This window comes from Mustela nivalis, assembly GCF_964662115.1.
Source record: "Mustela nivalis genome assembly, chromosome: 5".
Lineage (NCBI taxonomy): Eukaryota > Metazoa > Chordata > Mammalia > Carnivora > Mustelidae > Mustela > Mustela nivalis.
Window position 1 is genome coordinate 86,974,241 of NC_139024.1, and position 7,966 is coordinate 86,982,206.

General features: G+C 50.5%; 1 long non-coding RNA gene across 1 annotated transcript; it reads right to left on the minus strand.

Moving 5' to 3' along the window:
• Window positions 1–1,897: 1,897 nt before the first annotated feature.
• LOC309865073 lies at window positions 1,898–4,435 on the minus strand. The gene is made up of 2 exons (XR_014311941.1): window positions 4,189–4,435; window positions 1,898–3,479 (listed from the first exon to the last, which is right to left on the minus strand). It is a non-coding gene; the product is annotated as an uncharacterized lncRNA (long non-coding RNA).
• Window positions 4,436–7,966: the final 3,531 nt, after the last annotated feature.

The following is a 7,966-nucleotide window of genomic DNA, read 5'->3' on the forward strand; positions in this document are numbered from 1 at the left end:
TTATTCTCATGTGCTTTCTATATGTCATATTAAGACCTTATGAGATTATCACTGATAAAGAGGATTATAGTCCATTTTTAATTTTTGTTTTCATATTCTTTTTTATTATTAATTATTTTAAATCCATTAAGGACTATTACAATAAGAGAAAACATTGAGAAAAGGAGATGAACACCTCAGTGCTAAGTGATTTCAGACTTCTCTCTTTCTACATCTTCTCATTGGCTTCTTTATTTCAGTTTCTTCTCTCCTATTGTTTTATTCTCCTCTTGTTTCAAGGCCCTGGTGATAGCAAGGGTAGCAGTGACTGCCCCTGGGGCTGCCCACCCCCAGATCCCAAACAAGGTCCGCTAGAAGGCCCAGACACCCTGCCTAGGAGCTTTTAAGAATATTGACCACTCTCTAGGGATGGAGTTGGGCATCAGTGTTCTTACAACCCCCCAGGACCTCCAGCAGGTCAGCTGGGAACCACTGCCAACAGAGTCACTAGGGAGCTTATTACAAACTCATGTTCCTTAGACCCCACCTGTGACCTAAGAATCAGAACTTTTGGGGTGGACTCCAGGCATCTTTGGATTGAACAAGCTCCCAGCACTTGTGTGAGCTCTCACTAAAATTTGAGAGCTCCAGGTATGGCTGGTCTTTCGGGGCTCTTTTCACTTCCACAACCTGTATTTCTTGTGAGCTGAGTTCTGGCTGAAAAACCAGCTCTGACCTCTCAGGTGGGGGCCAAGGACCAGACAGGGGAGAAGCCAGAAGGAGATCATCATTCAAGGAGACTGGTTCTTTCTGGAGCTCACCAAAGGAGGACAAGAAAGAAGGACTCGGGGCGCCTGGGTGGCTCAGTGGGTTAAAGCCTTTGCCTTCGGCTCGGGTCATGGTCCCAGGGTTCTGGGATTGAGACCCGCATCGGGCTCTCTGTTTGGCGGGGAGCCTGCTTCCTCCTCTCTCTCTCTCTCTCTCTCTCTGCCTACTTGTGATCTCTGTCTGTCAAATAAATAAATAAAATATTTAAAAAAAAAAAGAAAGAAAGAAGGACTCTGCATCTTTCCTGACTCTAAAAGGATACTCTGCTCAGCCAGGCAGGTCAGGGACCCCCACCACCACATCCCACAGCACAGAGCAGGGCTTCAGGTATCTTTATGGGCAAGAAAAAAATTAACACTTGGTCCCATTAAAAGAAAATGCTGACCACTACCCCCACCAACACCTACAGATGAGTCTGGAGCCATTGAAAAAGCCTGTGTTTGTTCTTGAAACTTCTTGAAACTTGTCAGGTGGTTCTAATGTTCAGCCTGGTTGAGACAGCTACCAGTCTGGTTCTTAAAGTGCAGCCCAGTAACCTCCTGGGGCAGTTGTCAAAGGCCTGGACTCCAGCCCTGCTCCAGACCCAGATCATCTGCCTCTATGAGATGGAATCAGATCATCTTGAGGAAGAAAGGCCATACAGTACAGTCAGTGGTTTGCACTTCTGGCTCTGGAGAAGAGCCAGCCTGGGCTTGGTACAGACTGTCATTTACTACCAGGGAACCCAGTGCAACTGACTTCACTGCCTGTGCTTCATTTTTCTCATCTGTGCCATGGGCCGCCCCCCATCCCCTAGAATTGTTGGGAAGAGATGAGATAATGAATAAAATGAGGTCTGGCACAGAGGAAGTGCTTAATACCTGTTAGCTGTTCTAGGAGGAGAACCCAGAGGCCCCTTGTTGGAGACCCACCTTGCTCCAAGACCCCAAGCTATATCTCCCTCCCTTCCTAAGAGCCAGGAGAGTGAGTGACCTCCTCCCCAGGTCTGGCGGCCAGCCTGATCAGTGTCACATGCAGAAAATGACTCGCTTTTTATGTTGCAAATTCAGGTGGATTTTGTCTTCACCTCAATCAGATTTTCTAAAACTGCTTTTGGTTGAATTTATAACTTCATTTATATGTGTAGCTGTTTAAATGTAGAAGCATAATCCATAAATACCGTTCGAGGGTGGTCTCGGAGCCACCGCACTGCACAGGTTCTCCTCCCTGCTCCACTATTACCGGGTGACCTTAGACAAGTCAACACCCCAGAGTTATTTGTCATTGTTGTTGTCGTCATCATCTCATAGAGGCAGTATAAATAGCCACTCCGAATTTTATTGGTGTCTTAGCTAATTCTAGAAGTTTAAATGATGCTCTAAGAAGAAGAGAGTCTGCCCAAGCCCACTGCATGACTTTGCCCTCCCCAGTGCAAGCTGATCCACAGACCCAGGCATCCAGATACCTCTAGTTCTGGACACTTGGCCCTAGAACAAAACTTGATTTGGGCAGTTTCCCAAGCCCCAAAATAACAAGACTACCTGATAGGGATAAGCCAAACCAAGGGGCTTCCTGGCTTTGACCAGAAACAGCCAGAAAGGACAGGATTCCAACCACAAACTCTCACCCTCTTTCCCCAGAGTCATCCTTAAAATTCCCTTCTGTAGGGGTGCCTGGTGGTTCGGTCGGTTAAATGCCTGACTCTTAATTTCAGCTCAGTTCATGATCAAGTTGGCCTCTGTGATCAGTGAAGAGTCTGCTTGTCTCTCTCCCTCTGCCCCTCCCCCCATCACACACTCTAGCCTGGGAACATTTTCCCTCTCTCTCCCTCTCTTTCTCAAATGGATGAATAAATAAAATCTTTAAAAAAAAAAAAAGAAGAAGAAGAAGAAGAAAAGAAAAACTCCCTTTTGCACTGCTCTTTGGTTCCTGGGTGGGAGCCTTTAATCCCCCAGTCTCCAAATCTGCCTGAAGCCCCTGTCCTTACCCCACCAGTTCTTAACCACACCTGGAACACACACTGCCCTGGGACCCTCCTAGGTATCTGGAGTTACCTAGAGCTGTGCCCGAGTGGAGTCAGAGCTGCCTCCTATCTTTGCGACATGCGTCCTGGGATCCCACCACCGCAGTCATGTGTGTGTGCTTCTCTGTCTTTCTGTGGTAGTTTTCCATTTGCCTCTGAGCGAGCACATGGCATGTGAATATGATTCACTGGGTGGAGAGTGGCAGGGAGGGGGAGATGAGCTCCTCAAAGGCTGTGCAGTGCCCCCTACACCAATGTGTGCAGAGGTTGGGAGCTGCAGCAGATAACATAGCACCCCCAGTAGGTGGTATGTCTCTTTCTGCTGGATCTTAGTCCCTCCTTCCCTCCCTGGAACCCTGCATCCTTCCTCCCTTTGCCAAGTCTGCAGAGTAGAGCCACACAGGGGCAAGGTGAGGTGGAGAGACTGAGAGTGGACAAAGTTTTGGTCCACTGGGCTGGGAGGGAGCAGAGTGCAGGCATCCCCAGCCCCTTCTCCCCATGGGCAGGTAGAGATGATGCCCTGGGGGAAGGAAGTTGAAGCCCCCCAGAGTATTGCCCGGCCTGCGCCGGGGCTCCAAAGTCTTCCTTTGTGGCAGCCATATCCATCCAATTCCCTGGAATTCTCCGGCACCCCAAGCTGAATTGCAGAGTCCTCCACCTTCTTGTAGTTCTGGAAAACAAGGACAAGTCCTCTTGTTTTAAGGACTGATTGCTGATCCCCTTTAGTGGCAGGCAAGTTACTGACACACACAAAGACTGGCTCTGGTCAGGACACCCTCAGATCCGGAACTCCCTCTTTTTTTTTTTTTTTTTAAGATTTTTATTTATTTATTTGACAGAGATCACAAGTAGGTAGAGAGGCAGGCAGAGAGAAAATGGGGGGAAGCAGGCTCCCTGCTGAGCAGAGAACCCAATGTGGGACTCGATCCCAGGACTTTGGGATCATGACCGGAGCCTAAGGCAGAGGTTTAACCCACTGAGCCACCCAGGCACCCCCCAGACCTCCCTCTTTCATGCTCAGTAGAGTTCCTCAAAGCCCCTTCTCTCCCCGAAAGCTCTCAAGGACCCTCACCCACTTAGGCACATTCTGCTAGTGTGCAAACCAGCACAGGCTCTCTGTCATAACAGTTGCCTCAGTACTATCTTTTCAGCCTCTTCCGTCCCTCTACTGTCTATACCTCCAAGATCCCCCAGCCCACACAGAAATTATCTGCCCACAGGAGCACCCAGGAAACCCCTGTCCTCTCCACCTGCACCTGTTCCACACACTGACTGTTCTAAGAGCTGGAATTCTTTCAAAAGCTGATTCAGTTTATCTCTTTCTCCTAGTAGGTTCTTTGGCCCTGCAAACACCCCTTTCAAAGAACACTATTAGTCACCTTCTTGTGCTTGATTCTTATCAGCTCACTTTCTTCAAAGACTCAAAACGCCCGCCGCCGGAGCCGGGCAGTGCCGGGAGTGGTTGCTGGAATGGAGGACCGCAGTGACTAAGTTACCGTGTCACTATTTTCCCCCAGGGACAGCACATTCTGCCTGGCAACCCGAGCGTTGTGTTCCGCACAGGAGGATATTGAAAACCTTGGCCCATGCTGTGAGCTTAGTGCCTTCCCTGATCTCAGCCTTAGACCTCTGGGAGACCCTGGGTCCCCTCCCCCACCCCCCGCCTGGCCAAAGCTCTGGACACCCTGTGTTTATGTCAACAGAGCGGTTGCTGGAGGGCACAGGCTTCTGTCCGCCAGGGGGTTGTCTGGTGCCTGCAGCCCGTTGTTTGTGTACCTCGTCTCAGTAGTGACCGAGGGACAGGCACGCCCTGGCTGGGTCTCTGGAGCAACGCGCTGTTGGGGTCTCAGCTGTCCCAGCACATAAAGCACCCACTCCATCAGCGTGCTCCCGAGGTGTCTTCTTTCACAAAGTGAGAATTTAAATCTTCCCCTGGTGAGGCTTCTATTTTCCACTAGGCTCCTCCTGGCCTCTACTTCCTTCCCAGTGAGGGCAACGCGGGATCAGGCTGGGACCCAAGGAACAGCTGTGCCTGACCCTGTCGCCTACTCCTCGGCCATCTCCAGAACATCCGAATGTTTTCTGAAACGACCCTGGGAAATGGGACTGGGAGAGGCAGGTTGCAGCTTCTCTTGGGCCTAATACAGCTCCTTCGAGCCCCTGGCATCCCAGAAAGAATGAGGCTGGGGCCTGCGGGGACAGATTGGGAGCATTCCTTTTTCAGTTTCCATCCCTACTCCCCAGCTGCTTTGTCTCTATCCCTGTGCCCTCTACACATATACACCACATGTACATACATGCCTCTGCACATGCACTCCTCACAAACTGATTGCTTCTAGAGCCAAGGTCCCTGAAGAACGCTTTCCTCCCCTAGAGCCCTTCTTGTCCCTCCTTCCTTGGAGCCCAGCCTCGGGGGTCCTGATAGCAGTAGGAGCCGGATGGTGAAGGGGCAATAGCATGACTCTGGCAGCCCGCAGCTCTGCTCTCACTAACTGCATGACCTTGGCCAAGTCACTTAAGCTCTCTGGTCTCAAATTCCTCACTAATAAAATGAGAGTAATTACTATTAATTAATACCTACCCCAACATCCTCGTGAGGAGTAAATGGACTAATTGACATGACCTGCTGAGACCAGTGTCAGGCCCCCACGAAGGGCTGTGTTAATGTCAGTGCTCCCTGTTACTGAATTCCAGGCAGCATAACACAGTTGGAAAAGCCTAGAACTTGAAGGCTGACAGACTTGGGTTCAAATTCCAGCAACCCACAGACTCCTGCTGTGACCTTGAACTAGATGCCTTATTTCTGTGTCTCCTCCTCTGCAGGAGGGGCAAAGGGATAGAAACTTACCCAAGTGTTAACAGGGGGGTTGGGGAATGCCTGCCCTAAAGAGTAGAGTGGCAGCTGCAGAAGGCCGAGCCAAGCTCCCAGCACCTGATCCCCAGATTAGCTGTTGCGCTCTGGGGCCAGCAGGGGAAACTGGTAGGACTTGGAAAGGAGAACCAGGGACCAGCCAGGAACCAGGCCCCCAGGAGGTGCCATAAATAGCCAGAGCTAGCTCAGAGGGCCTCCAGGGATGGAGGGCAGAGGTGAGGGCTGGAGAGGAGCCGTGGAAAAGGAAGCTGTCAGTTATCAGTCCAAGGGAGGACCCAGAGTGCTCTCCCAAGTATCAAAGGAAAAAGGTTATGTGGGTGTGGTGGGAGCGAGGAGTCACCTCTTCAGAAAGGACCAGCTGGGTCCACCTCTGTCCCACCTCCCACCAACACTCAGAGTCAGGAAATTTTCATGACATTGTTCATCTTCACCCTCACAGGAGACTGTCTTGTCTCCTCTTCTCATTTCCATCCCTTTGACCGTCCTGGACAATAACTCGGAAGGAAGCACAAAGGCCCAGATACGCTTAGTGATTTGGCCAAGATCACACAGTGAATCAAGGCCAAGATGGGCTCATGAGCATGGATTTATCCCCCCCCCCCCCACCAACCAATCCTGAGTTATACAGGACAGCCAAAATATCTGTGCCGTGTTTCCAGTCTTCAGGGTGCCTGGGTGGCTCAGTCAGTTGAGTGTCCTACTCTAGAGTGTCCTACCCTTGATTCTGTCCCAGCTCATGATCTCAGGGCTGCAGGATCCAGCCCTACAACAGGCCCCATGCTCAGCAGGGAGTCTACCCCCCTCCCTTATTTTCCCTATGCCCCTCTCCCCAGCTTGCTCGCTCTCTCCCTCTCTCTAATAAATAAATCTTGGGGCACCTGGGTGGCTCAATCAGTTAAGCATCTGCTTTTGGCTGGGGTCATGATTCCAGGGTCCTGGAATCGGGCCCCACATCATGCTCCCTGCTCAGCAGGAAGCCTGCTTCTCCCTCTCCCTCTGCCATTCCCCCTGGTTGTGCTCTTTCACTCTCTCTCTCTCGAATAAATAAATAAAATCTTAAATAAATTAATTTAAAAAAAAAAAAAAGAAAAGAAAAGAAAAAAACCTGTCCTCAAGGAGGAAATCCTTCCCACAGGGTGAATAAGGCCCTGCAAGGATCCCTCCTGGTCACTTGCCTCCCCGCAGACCTTTTGCTCTGCCTTGGTTGTTCCAAGCCCCTCACTGCAGCTGTGACCCGGAAGGAGGAGAGGGACACCCACCTTCACAGCTTTACACAGGCTTTCATCAGAGCTGGCTGGGTGGCGCCCTGGAGATAAGAACTATTTTCCGAGAACCTGGACTTACATCCTTGTGTAATCTTTACACCTGACTTCACCTTCCTGAGCCACAGGTCTGTAACTGCAAACCAAGGCCAGTGATCCCTGCTGGCGTGACAACTGAATGCACTAGTGCGTGCCCAAGGCCCCGGTGAAGTTGAAGACAGGACGCCCCGGCCAGACTGCACCTCATGCTTCTCTGTGTTCTTGCCATTTCCCACCGCGCCTGGCACACAGGAGCCCTTGATTAAGTGTTGATCAAATAAAAGAAGGAAGTGACCTCTTGGCATGGAACTGTTGTGTGTTTGTGGGATGACAATGAATAATGTGGGTCCGCCATGTATCAGCGATCACCGCCTTTTCTTTGGGGACACAGGCACTACTCCTACCACTCCGTGCTTGACACCCAGGAAAAAACACCTGAAAAAAATAATCTCAGAGTAAATGCTTTCAGTAGCAAACCTATGAAGTAGGAGAACCAGCTAGTTTATGGTGGATATCAGAGCACTCTGGAGAATGCAAGGGGCATCAGTAGTAATAATTCCTGGACAACAGGTAGAAACCATGACCATCCAGGAAGACCTAAATGTTTGGCCTCTTACTCATGGGGCCCTGTGTGGCTCAGAATTCCCTGGGGAGAGAGCCCCAAAGCCTCAGATACTCCAAACTGACCTGACTCCTATTTTCTGGGCAGACCATGGAAGGTTAACCTCCCTTTCCATCACCGCCACCCAACCCATTTGGTGCTGGGTTCCAGCAGTTCCTGAAGTTTCCAGGTTCCTCACTTTCAACCTCTAGGTGACCGTGACCCCAGCCTTCCACTGCCCTGAGAATGGTCTAGAATTTTCATGCTGCCCCAAACATAAACACCTGTGGCCTCTGCTAAGCATCCAAGATGGGAACTGAGAAAGTGATCCATATGGAATGTGATCCATAGATCTTCCAATGCTGGTTTAGCTCACAGGCTTG